The sequence below is a fragment of the Hemicordylus capensis genome, chromosome 4, assembly GCF_027244095.1.
Source record: "Hemicordylus capensis ecotype Gifberg chromosome 4, rHemCap1.1.pri, whole genome shotgun sequence".
Lineage (NCBI taxonomy): Eukaryota > Metazoa > Chordata > Lepidosauria > Squamata > Cordylidae > Hemicordylus > Hemicordylus capensis.
This window is the reverse complement of record NC_069660.1, coordinates 96150090-96162978: the sequence shown is the minus strand read 5'-3', so window position 1 is coordinate 96162978 and position 12889 is coordinate 96150090. Positions and strand designations below refer to the sequence as shown.

The 12889-nt window shown below is 42.9% G+C and overlaps 1 protein-coding gene across 8 annotated transcripts in view; it reads left to right on the top strand.

Moving 5' to 3' along the window:
* SSBP3 (single stranded DNA binding protein 3) overlaps positions 1 to 12889 on the top strand; it is a 222379-nt gene that overhangs the window by 162262 nt on the left and 47228 nt on the right. The window contains exon 1 of one of the 8 annotated variants that reach the window (XM_053243614.1): positions 10715 to 10764. The exons of the other annotated variants lie outside the window; for them this stretch is intronic. The gene's annotated coding sequence lies outside the window, so the exon portion shown is untranslated. Of the gene's footprint in view, positions 1 to 10714; positions 10765 to 12889 lie in introns of those variants that run through there. 8 annotated transcript variants of the gene reach the window in all.

Genomic DNA, 12889 nt, shown 5'->3' with positions numbered 1-12889 from the left:
GGGTTCCGCAGGGGTTCCCACTCCCCCCGCCGGCTGTCCTTATGCCCCCCCTCCAGCTGGTTTGGCTGGCTTTTCAGCCTTCGCCCGGTGGCCATTTTGGAGGCCTCATGCCTGTGCACTTGGCCTCTGTGTGGCCCGAGCCACGCAGAGGTCAGGTGCGTGGTCTCCAAAATGGCCGCCGTACCGCTGGCTGAAGGCTGAAAACCGGCTGAACCAGCCGGAGAGGGCAATGGAGAGAGCTGGCCGGGGGAGGGGAAACTTCTGCACACACACACACACACACACCGCCTCCAGGAACTCCCCTGAGGGGAGTAACGTAAAAAAATATTATTTTTTAAACTAAAAAAGCTCGTGAACCTCCTGGACCAAACCGCACCGGGTGGGGCCGAGAGGGGTGCTGGACCAAACTGGCCCGGTTGGGTTTGAGGCCGGTCTGGACTCGTAACGAACGGGGCCATCCGGTTCCATGCACTGGTACTGGGTTTGTCAGTAGTCAAGTGTAGATTTTAGTGCTGTATTACAAAACTGCTTCTCAGTATGATCCATTGCTCATAAGTGATTAATCTTGCTTGTAGTCTGGACATTTGTTTTGCATTCATTTGAGGTTTATGGATTGTATATGAGAAGAAATCCTGGGGAAGGGTAGTTTGGTTTGGCATACATTATGTGGCCTACGGTCCTCAAACTGCCTATTGTGCAAACATCTTCTTACACAGCATAGACTGGGGGCTGTTTTTTTTACAAGGCAAATTTCTACCTAAGACTTTTATTTCTCTAATCTGGTATGTTGTTGCTGGCATGTCTTCATATTCATCTCTGTAACTGGCAGGAAGAGTCCTACTTTAAAATCTGTGTGGTGGGGGGACAAAGAGAAAGTATTGGTTTGAAGTACTAGAAACAGGCTAAATGAGCAGTTTAGATATTGGAAGAAATAAATAGAAGATTGTAACATCTGCCAGCAATCCAAGCATTGTATGCCTTGGGTACAACATATGTGTTGCCAGGGTTTTAATTTCAATCTGTTTGATTGATGTGTTTCAATCTTTTGCCAGTACTCTTTCAGATGTATTTTGTTTGTGGACAGCTCTTCCAGACTTTACAGCCCTGGGTGAAAATAGTTGGCTAAACCATCAGTGTGTTAAACTTGAAGCAGTAGCTTAGTTGGAAAAGTCTGGCAATTTGGTTTCAGATGAGGTGTATTAATACGTATGTCCTATTGAGAATCTGTAGGTATATCCTTCTTCCATCACTGATAAAAGTTGCTCTGTCCACTATTTGCCATTTGTTTTGAACTATATTTAATCCCTTGAGCAACCCTTTGAGCAAAGTATTATTGACTTGACTTTATGCTTTGCTGACTCTAGGGAAAGTGGTTCTTAAAGGCCTTTCAAGCTACATCTCCTAGGTTTTTGTGAGTAAGTTGATTGGAGAGAAGGACACAGAAGGTACAGGTATATTCTACAAAGAACCACATGTATTCCTTTCACATGCCTTTTGGACTGCCTGTATTGGCAAATCTCCACAGGCTAGAAAAAGTCACACCCATGGGGTAGACTACAATTTGAATGTATACTGTAATTTACCGTATGTTCTTAAACTATAATTTACTTTACCTACATTTCAACCACCATGTGTATGAACATGCCATTTTATAGTATTTTTCCTTATGAGTACAAGAAAATGATTTAATTTTACAATAAATTTCTCATGTGCCAGTAAATTAGACTTTCAGGTTGTACAGTGTAAAAGCTTTGTTCCTCGAGTAGCAGCAGGGCAGTCTGCTCCGTGGGATTGCTTCTCTAGACAGCCAATAGGATCAACCATTTAAACCATGAGGTCAGGTAGGAAGGTGGTCTTCTATATGCCTAGACCTGGCCTTTGTCAGTGGCAGGAAAGAGGGTTCTTACTGAGTGCCTAGTAAAGAGGATCCATCATTCATAGTGGAAGAGCAGAACTGAGAAGGGTGACAAGGCAAGGCTTCTAGCTGTAGAGAGGCAGTATCTCACCTTTTGCGGTGGACTCTGAGGATAGACAGATGGATAGATAGATGAGAGAGAGTATTCTGTAGGGGTTCTGGGAAACAGGTCCAGGCTTAAGGGCCAGCAGGAGAGAATGGGCAAAGTAGTTTAAGGAACCAGGAGGGTTTGGGGCAGCTAAGGGTGGTAGAACTGAGGGAGTGAAGGTCATGGGAAGAGATACATCGGGCCAATAAATGCCATTGCAAGCTTTTTACCTCTGGCCATGACAGCTGGAAGGAATCTTGATGAAATGTTTATATTATGCACTGTGTATACTATTGTGGTACAGGCTGACCCACTAGCAGGTCTTGCAAGATGCTTATAAGCATGCAAAGGAGCAGTCCTCAGATGTTGTCAGTGTGGTGCACTGTTCAGCTGTCAGTGTCTGCACTGGTCTTTGGCCCTGAGTCAAGCTGGACAAGTGGCTGACAACATGGCTATATTGGTCTGTGATTCTCTTTGCAGTCCCCAAGTCAGAAACCACAAGAAAGTTAAACACCCTACCAACAAATCAGGGGCTGGTCTCTTGGCTTCCAAAATGATCAGTCTAAGATCCAAAATGCTAAGGATGCAGTCACACTTAATATTTGAGTGGGGAACAAGCAGGTCAGTTTCTCAGCACTTTGTCCAGCTTCCTAAACCCACAGATGCAGTGGTGTCGTCATTCTGAGGGCCCCAAAGCAAGCCACTTTCAACGAGCCCCTCCCCTGACCTGGAGGGTAATGACTTTCTTCATTAAAGGGCAGGTGAATAGTGAAGAAGAAAGAACAGTCACTGCCAAGGACTGCCACTTGCTCACTTGCCACCTGCCACACATGCACACCCCCACCCAAGCAGAGGCAGCTGAGCAGGCAGCCAGCTCAGAAGGAGAAGCTTCTCCTCCTCCTCCTCACAGTAGCAGTAGCTTTTGAGGTCTGTCAGCAATCAACAGTGGACATGCAGGGTATGGGCCCTGGCAGATGCCCAAGCATGCCAACCAGTGACACTGGGCCTTCCCGAGTTAATTCCTCAAGTATCTCCTATAGGGATACTTAAGCTTCACAGCAGTCAGTGGGCAATTACATTCCATAAATATGTTAGTCCCACATGCACAAGTGTTGTCTTTTACAATTATGGCTGTGTTGGTGGTCTAGGAAGGAATAGAGGGATAAGATCCAGACTGCCAGTTTCCTATCCATGCTCCCTAATGGGTTGGGAATGAAAGAAGACTCCATTTGTGTGTGTGTGTGTGTGTGTGTGTGTGTGTGTGTGTGTGTGTGTGTTTCAGTTGCTTGGTGAGTTCTTACAGATTGTGTATGTGCCTGTTGGTGTGCACTTGGTAGCTGTGTTTTTTCCTACGAAATTTTGAACTGTGTGTGTAGCATTTTGAAAATCTCTCTGATGAAATGGAAAGTTGAACATAAATCAATGTCTGTTGCTGTGTTAGCTATGCATCAGCAGTTAGTGAGGGATGCACCATAACAAAGCACTGGCAAGTTTGTGTTCCTACACTGCCCCCTAATGCACTGAGACCAAGTTGGGAGCCAACAGATGATGATGTTTGTGAATGCTTTTGCATTTTTCTAAGCTGTGGTTCCCTGCATTATATTTCCCCGCCTGACTAACAGGCTGCATTTGCTTACTAGTTTATAATCCTGTAGGTAAAGTAGAAATGAAATTAATGGAGGGAAGAGAACGAGGGCTGCGTCACATAAGACTGATTTCCTACATAGAGATCACTTCCATGTAGGAAACTGCATGTACCCTGCCTGCATGCCACCACATGCTGAATGTGCAAGTGTCCATTTCACTATGGGTACCTTCTGGCACATGTATGCATAGCAAAATAGAGTGACATGTGTTATGCTTGATTATATTTGCAGTTTCTTAAGTAGGATATTCAGGTTGGAAATGAATTTTGAGTCCCGAGTTCTTGCTTGAACTTTCCATTTCTCTGTCTTTGCAACTTTATAAAGCCCTGGTTGTTGGTCACTTCAAAGTGATGACTGGTTGGCTGTGGCTTAAGGATCTGACTTGCAGAGAATAATTTGATTTGAGGGCTGGGAAAATTGAACATATGAAGCTGCCATATACTGATTACTGAGTCAGATCATCGGTCCATCTAAGTCAGGGGTCTTTCTTGGTCCTATATGGAGATGCAAGGAACTGAACTATTAATCAAATTTTAGGAATCCTTTCTTCCTCTTCGGAATCTCTTACTTTTTAGGCAGTTGACCTTGTAATAAAAATGAAATTGAATGAGTACTAGACAATTTTTTGGAATATCTTAACAGGCAGGGAGGATAGACGAGTGCAGCTGAGAGAAGAAGGTATAGGGTATGGAAATTGATCTCTTTTTAAAAGGGAAAACATGTGCTTTGGCTGCACATTAACTGTTGCATAGAAGACTGTCATTTTTTGTCTATATATTTCTAGCTTCCTCCAGATCAACCCTTCATTGCTCATATCCCATCAGTGCTGTTGACAGGCAGATATTCACCAGACCTATATACCAGTTTAGTCTCTAACCACACTGGTTATATATGCTTCCTTGGTTAACAGTTCTGACTTGGGAAGGAGAAAGTTGTTTCCCAAACCAAACTATATTTTATTTCCACAATTACAATTCAGCACATATTCCTCCATTTATTCTTTGGAGACTTTCAGACCCCGCGATTAAGTCCTGTTTATTGTCACTGTTATGCCATGTGTTTTGAGGTTTTAAAAGATGTTTTTGGGTAGTTGATTCAAAGGGTTTTTGCAGTGAATTGCCAAATGAAATCTTAGAATGCCACAATATCACAGAGCAAAACCAGGAATGGTTTAGCAGTTTGTTAACTTATGCTTAGAATAATGAAAACAAGAAGGGTAGGGAATGGGGACAGTCACTCTGTGCTGCTGTGGTGGGTCTATCTATCTATCTATCTCCAGTAGATTCGCTTGGAGACTGTTCTGCAAAGTGAGAACTCAAGTGTGGAGTTCCACAAGGCTCCATACTGTCTCCAATGTTTTTTAACATATACATGGAACTGCTGGGAGATATTATCAGGAGGTTTGTTGCTGGGTGTTATCAATATGCTGATGGCACCCAGATCTATTTCTCCATGTCAGCTTCATCAGGAAATGCCTTTAATAACTCTAAATGCCTTCTTGGAGGCGGTAATGGGCTGGATGAGCGGAGGTACTGACTCTGGGGGGTCAAGACCCAAGAGATGGTTTAGATCTGCCTGTTCTGGACTCAGTTACACTCTCCTTGAATGATCATGTACGTAGCTTGGGAGTGCTCCTGGACCCAAAGCTCTCTCTGGTTTCTCAGATTGAGGCAGTGGCCAGGAGAGCTTTATATCAGCTTTGGCTGACACGTCAGCTACATCCATTTCTGGAGGTAAATGTCCTTAAAACAGTGGTACATATGCTGGTAACCTCCAGGCTTGACTGCTGCAATGCACCCTACGTGGGGCTGCCTTTGTACGTTGTCCAGAAACTATAATTGGTACAGAATGCAGCAGCCAGATTGGTCTCTGGGACAACTTGAAGGGACCACATAACACTGGTTTGAGGGAACTGCACTGGCTGCCGATATGTTTCCGGGTGAAATACAAAGTGCTGGTTATTACCTATAAAGCCCTTAATGGCTTTGGTCCAGGGTATTTAAGAGAGTGCCTCCTTTGTCATAAACCGTCCTGCCTGTTACAATCTTCTGGAGAGGTCCGGTTATGGTTGCCACCGGCTCATTTGATGACAACCCAGGACAGAGCTTTCTCTGTGGCTGCTCCAGGGCTTTGGAATATGCTCCCTGCTGAAATAAGAGCATCTCCTTCTCTGTTTGTTTTCAGGAAGGGACCCTCAACACTCATCTGTTCTCACAGGCTTTTAATTAGAATTAATTTTAATAATTTGTTTTAATAATTGTTTTATGCTACTGTTTTATTTCTATGTTATGCTACTGCTTTAATTGTTTCGTATATTTTAATCTGTGCTGATTTTTAAATAGTTTTACATTTTGTATTCCACCTAGAGATATATATGTCAGGTGGTATAAAAACATGATAAATAAATAAGTGTAAGTAAATGTTTGTGTGTGTGTGTACACACATACTCCTCTCTCTCTCTCTCTCTCTCTCTCTCTTCTGATAGCAGCTGGTATGGAGACATTCCATGTAATTGGGCCAAACCACACAAAATGATGGCTGCTTGCATGGTGTCACCACATACATGTAAATTTTTAATTGGCCCTGACTGACGAATTTGCCAGCCATGAATGCCAAATTAGGGTCCAGTCAGAGACATGTGCAAAAGCTGCCAGGGCATAGCGGGAGAATCACCCCTTTGGCATATGAGTAGACTCCCCTGCAAAAGCAATTGATTTGAAGACTAACCCCCTTGCCAGGGTTCTCTCTAATTTTTTTCATCTGTGTGCGGGATGATTTTTGTTCTGGGTGGCAGTATCAAGTTAGTGTGCACGCACATATATTCAGAGTGGGACTTTCCAGATTCATTCTGAGTGGGATCTAAAATTAACTGAGTAAACATCAAAAAACTTGTATGTGCATGCACTTGTGCATGCCTTAAAGGGAACACTGCCCCTTGCTGCCTGGCTTTGCGAAAGCTGCTTTATGAGGTATTGGTAGTTTAATGGACATTTTTGATGCATCATTTTGTGTGGCTATGGATGGGTCATTCTGTGTGGCCCCCCCCCGAACAATTATGTTGGTTTTCAACATTAAATAATTACAGATATAAACAATGTATCGATCTATATACTTATTTCTCTAAGATGGGCCATGCATGGGGACGTGGCAGAAAGGAGGTGATTGGCTGACAGTGTGTGAGAGTTCGGAAAGCGAGAAGGCAGCAGCCGGAGAGGAGTGCGGGCGTCCACTTCGGAAAGCCAGGAAGTTTGCCAGCTGGGGTCGTGAAGCAGGGAGTTTGGGGACTGGGGATGGAGTTTGTAGAAGGCTGCAACATAAAGTGCCAGGGAATTCGGCGGAAGGGGGCGGGTGGCGGTTCGCCGCCTCAGAACGTGCGCTAAGGAACTTGAGGTCGGCACAAGGGTGCTGCGGAAAGCAGTTGGGCGGCAGTTGAGCCCCGTTGTTATTGGCCACTTACCACACCAGCCGTCGGAAGGGAAATAATGGTGGCGGCAAGGAGGTGGATGGACATCAGTTGAAGCCCCGCTGGCCGGGAGGAGGAGGCAGGACAGCCTGGCCCAACTAGAGGCGCAGTTGCTCTGCACCCGGGCCCACTAGTGAGATATAAACCTCAAATCCCTTGCTCTTCTCTACCTCACATCCTCCATTAGGATTACCATTTGCTCCCTTAGGGAGCATTTACAAATGTTCCATTAGGGAACATTTGACATGATTTGGTCCGAATTCGGACCCAACCGCAGGTATGTGGACGGGTTCGGTCGAACTGATCAGCTGGGCCAATTAGTTCAATGAACAAGCTCAAACTGGTTCAGAGCAGTTCTCAATCAAACCATTCAAACTGGCCTGGTTTGTGATCAAACCAGTTCTGCACATCCCTGTTCTCCATTGCCTCTGAGACATACTTCTGGTCCCACTTCTTGGATATCCCACCAAACTAGAGAAAATAAATTACATAAGAGAAAAAGTGTGGGGGGGGGAGGATATAAATAAATAAGGATTCAAAGTGACTGGCAGATAATGCCTTTGGGCCCCAAGCAGGGCTGTCATTCTAATGGGGGTTAAAATTGCAGGGCCCAGGGCGGTCGCCCTGCTTGCCATTCCCTAAGGACAGCCCTGGCCCCAAGTAGAGCATCTCAGTCAATTAACCCTTGTTTTTTCCTAAATAAGAGTTGCATGGTTGTGTGTACAGCAGTGTCAATAAATTCAGTTAGCTGCCTTGAAATAGCAACCATCTTGAAATTACATACTGCTCCCAAGGGTTGCTGCCCGCTTGACAAGGACATCTGAGGGGGCCCTGCTCCGGGTGCTGACAATGAGGGAGGCCCGGCTTTCATGCACTCGGGACAGGGCCTTCTCTGTTGCTGCCCCTAGACTCTGGAATGCTCTCCCGGTGGCCATTCGTTCCTCAGACTCCATCATGGCTTTTAGAAAGCTTTTAAAGACTTGGCTTTTAACCCAGGCTTTTACATGATCATTTTTTACTGCGGCTTCTCTGTGTTTTTATCTGTTATCTGTTGTCGTGGTTTTATGCTTGTTTATATGTTTTTAGCTTGATGTTTTTATTGCTTGATGTTTTTACTGCTTTTATTGTATGTTTTAATTTTTGTAAACCGCCTTGGGGTTTTCTTTTAACGAAAGGCAGTATAGAAATGTAAAAATAAATAAAATAAAATAAATACTAGAAGAAGCTCATGTAGTATGTCACTGTATCGTTAACATAAATTATCACATATTTCCTTAGTTTTTGACAATTTTGAGTAAATCTAGTCATTGAATACTTGTTACTAGACCTGTGTTGCATTATTGCATAGAGTAGGAGACATGTTTTGTATCTGAGATGTTCACTTGTGTTGTTTTTGTGTGTGAAATTAATATAGATTGCAACATACATGCTTCATAGATTTCTTAATGTATTCATTATTGCTTTTGGAAGTGGGGAAGTTTGAGCACACTTTTTGTGGTATTTTAAAAGTATTTTAAAAAATTAAGTGTTCAAAGTGCTCCATATACTTAAGTCTACAGTCTTTAGACCAGCCCTATAAATTATTCTCCTCCTGTTATACAAATAGAATGAAGAGGCTGTGTGTCTGTATGTGTTCTTTGATAAGAGTGTGGGTTTATCTAATAGCAGCCAGTACAAATGAGCTGCAGGTGCAGTGCATGGAGGTCATATTCCTCCCTGCCACAGCTTCTTCTTGCCTTGCCCAGAACTTATCAGGGAGTTCATTCAAGATTGAACTCCCCAACCAGGCAGATGGGGAATTCCTGAGGAGTTCAATCCCCAGTTGGGCGAAACCAGCCTGCTGGGTTGGGTGTGAGAGAGAGGTGGGTAGCTAGGGTGGGGTGAATGGGAGCATCATGCACTGCACCTTTGGCTCGTTTTCTGCCCCTAGCTCATTTGTACTGACCACTACTGGGTTTCTTTGACTGGTGAAGCCAGTGTAGGTTCTTCCAGTGTGCTAAACAGCAGGCCCATCTAAGAACTGACCTGCACTAGTTATATCTATCTGCAATTACTGCTTAATGTGTGCATCTGTGAAGTTTCCTTGCCAGTGATCTCTAGGCCTGTGCAAAGTTTCAGCGTCAGAGTCAAATCATCTGCACATGGCCCTGTGAGGCAGTTGCTCCCAGCATTTACCTCTGTGCAGAGAAGTCCTGTGCACAGCATGACAGAGGATTGTTAAAGGGATTTGGAGCTACAGGAAGCTTCAGTGCCATCTTGGATGGCATGGCTTGGGACGGGGTGACCTGAGAGAGCGCCTTGCCTCATATGTCCCTACCTGAACCTTAAGATCTTCTTCAGAGGCCCTGCTCTGAATGCCCATGCCAAACGAGGTGAGGCGGGTGCCTTCTAGGGAGAGGGCCTTTTCGGTGGTTGCACCCCATTCTGTAAACTGCCTAGAGATTTGTATACTAGGTGGTATATAAATTAATTAAATAAATGAATGAATAAATAAAATGTATGGAATAACCTCCCCAGTGAGGTTCACCTGGCTTCATTACTTTGTTCTTTTAGACACCAGGTAAATACCTTTTCCTTCACTCAGACCTAGACCTTTTAATTTTTGTTTCTTTGATATGGTCTCTGCCTTTTACACCTATGGGCTTCGCGCATGCATGAAGACCACGCTGGAGCCTCCCAAGTCTCTTTCCTGCCCCCATCTGCTATATGCAACTGTGCCACTCCTTATCTCCCTCAGTCTTTCGTTGTCTGCTCCCAGTCAACTTTGCCTGGCATTACAAGTTTTGAGCTGTTGATAGAAAGGAAAGTTTGTTGGCTTTTCTTTCTGTTTACCCCCTCTTTTCCTGCTATTTCTTGCTTCTCTCTTTATCTTTCGTTTAATTGCGTAGTTTCGTTTTTCTCTTAGTATTTTTATTTTCTTCTGTTGCACCTCTCCCCCCTCCTTCAATTCCTGCTCCTGGCCGGGACAGAACGCTAGGCCCTTTAACCTTGCCAGAGTTCTAGGTCAGGCAAAACAACATTTTAAAAGTGTGTCTGTTGTGGCACTAAGCTCCTATTGATGGATTTGCCACTTTACATGTTAGGATGTAAGAATTTGAAGGAAGTTGTCTTGCTTGACCATTTCATTGACAAACAACAAGGCTGCTATAGTGAGATTCCTGATAATTTCATACCTCAGTTCTGTGCCATTTTTGAAAGTTAGCCTTTATTATTGGAGTTCATCTAACAGTTTGAGAGGCATTGGTATCATGGCTACTCCGACTCTCAAAGCTTCTCATTATCTTTTGCATTCTTGAGGTGAGTAGTCACAGGCAACATTACTGCCATTGTTTTGCATGATGCTGGGAATCTTCAGGTGACAGCAGAACGTGGAAAAATGACTTTGTCTTGAGCAAGGAGAAGGAAGTATTGAAATTCTAACAAGAAAATATAACGATTCTGCCCTGTCATGGTTAAGGCTGCCATATGGAAAAGAGGACAGGTCTCCTGTACCTTTAATAGATACACAGAGGAGGGAATTTCAGCAGGTGCAGCTTTTCTTTCCCCTGCATAACAAGCTGCACTTGTTTTAGTCAAAAACTTGCTGGAATTTCCCCCAGTCATTTGAGCACTGGGTTTCTTAATCACAAGTTATGATCTGCTCAATCACAAGGTATGATCTGCTCAATACCACAAATGCCTTATGTTCCCTGCTAAGCCCCCCTCTTCACCATTTACAACCTAAACGTAAGGATAGCAGCATGACAAATCCTGTTAGTGCTGTAGACTTTTAAAAAAAAAGTTTGCTGTCATTAGTACTGTAAAATGTGTTTGCATTCCTGAGAGTTGTGTATGTGGTTAGAGAATTAAAAGTAGAACATTAATCCTTTGGAAAGTAAGGCAAGGGCCTGATGCTTTTTAATATGCATCTCACCTACTGCTAATGTTGTCATGATTAATTGTGGAGTTCTTAAGTAGTGGGGAGATGATGCTATCTGCTGCTATAGAAAATGCCTCTTTAATCTTGGCTGTGTTTTTGCTGCAATATAGAAGTCTCTTCAATACAGATCTGTGTTTTATTCCTAAAAAATTCCAGAATTTCTCCAATAAAGAATTAATTGATGATATAATTTTGCCTGTTAGGAACTTAAAATTATATCTTTAAAGAGAGGGAAAGTGTGCTCCAATTCCAAGCATTTTTTAAGCATAGCAAATTACACTTTTAGTCCTTTTTCCCTGGTTGGAATGTGTAGTAATAAAAATGTGGATATCCCTCTTACTAATTACATGTCTCTGATACCTCTTTGGGTTTACCTGTTGTGGGGGAGAGGGAGGTGTTTCTCTATTTTTGTGTTAAGCTACACTTCAAATTTTTACAAACCCCCCACCGTTACCTCTGAAGCATTATCTACTGAAGTAAAATAGAATCTAAAATCTATACATTTTGCCACAGGTGTGATTGTGACCAGTGTGTACTTCCTTTTACCTAATGATGGATATTTTAATAGCTTTACGAAGTTGAGCTGCATGGTAGAGGGAAAAACTTTAATTTAGTTAAGTGACAATAACAAATCATATATAGGTCTATGGTGTTTGTTAAAAGAATGTGTATGTATTATTCTTTATATTCCCTCTAATTAAGGTTACTAAGGCCAGTCATGCTGAAAGAAAAAGTCTAGAAACTGATATTAGTACCTAAATGATATATGGCCCAATAACACTGGTGGTGTGTTGCTTTTTTAAAAGTAATTGAAACAAATCCCATTGGTGGTTGTGCCACTAGTGGCTGAAGATATTAGCATCTGGTATTAGCCACGTTCATTGCCAGATTGTCCTCTGATCATCAACAGTTACACTTGAAGAAAGTAAAATGCTGTGATTGGCTATGTGGCTACTCCGTGGTCACACATCACAGTGGTTGGGACCAAGGTACATGATAGAACTAGAATGCAGTTACTGAACAGACGAGCATACCCATGACCATTTTGAGTGGAAAAAGACAAGCATTTGTAAGCTAATGTCAAATGTTAAAGTATTAACTATATGGCAATTGGCACAGGCAGCTGACACTCATGTGCCTAGAGTGCAAGTCACTCCCTTTGTATTGAGGAAGTGATTTGCATCCCCATTAACACACATTGTATCTCCAATAACATCATCATTGATCCAGGTATATCTTTGGGATATTCAGTAGGGGAAGTTGTGGTCAGTGCTACCTATAATTGACATGTCATGCTCACAAGGATTTGTAATTGTTTCTTTTGCATAAGTGCTGTGGTACTGCAGTTGGATTTTGCACTGCTGTTGTAATCATGTGGCTGTTGGTTGACCCATTTTTAGCCTACTTTCTGAAAGGAAGAAAGCTTAGAAGATCACCATGTCTGTGTGTCTCTCTCTGTGTCCTCTTCTAATAACTTTTGCGTTAGTCCAACAAAAAATGGTCTTTCATTCTTATTGGACTCTGATTAGACACTGTGAATGTAGGTTGAGCAAATCTGACAAATGTTGGAGATGTGGGGAAGGAGAGGCGGGACTCTTACATCTATTCCTTAATTGTAAGGTAATATTTCCATTATTTCCCAGGAAAAAGATAAGTGACTATATCAATTTAGTCATTTCAGTTTTGTTGGGATTGCCTTTTGATGTAAAAGGAATAACCCAATCAATGGAAATTGCTTACTAGGGCCTTTCGGTGGCTAAACACATTATTTTAGCAAATTGGAAATGTAAATATCTTCTAGATCAGGCTTCCCCAATCTGCGGCCCTCCAGATGTTGCTGAACTACAACTCCCAGCAT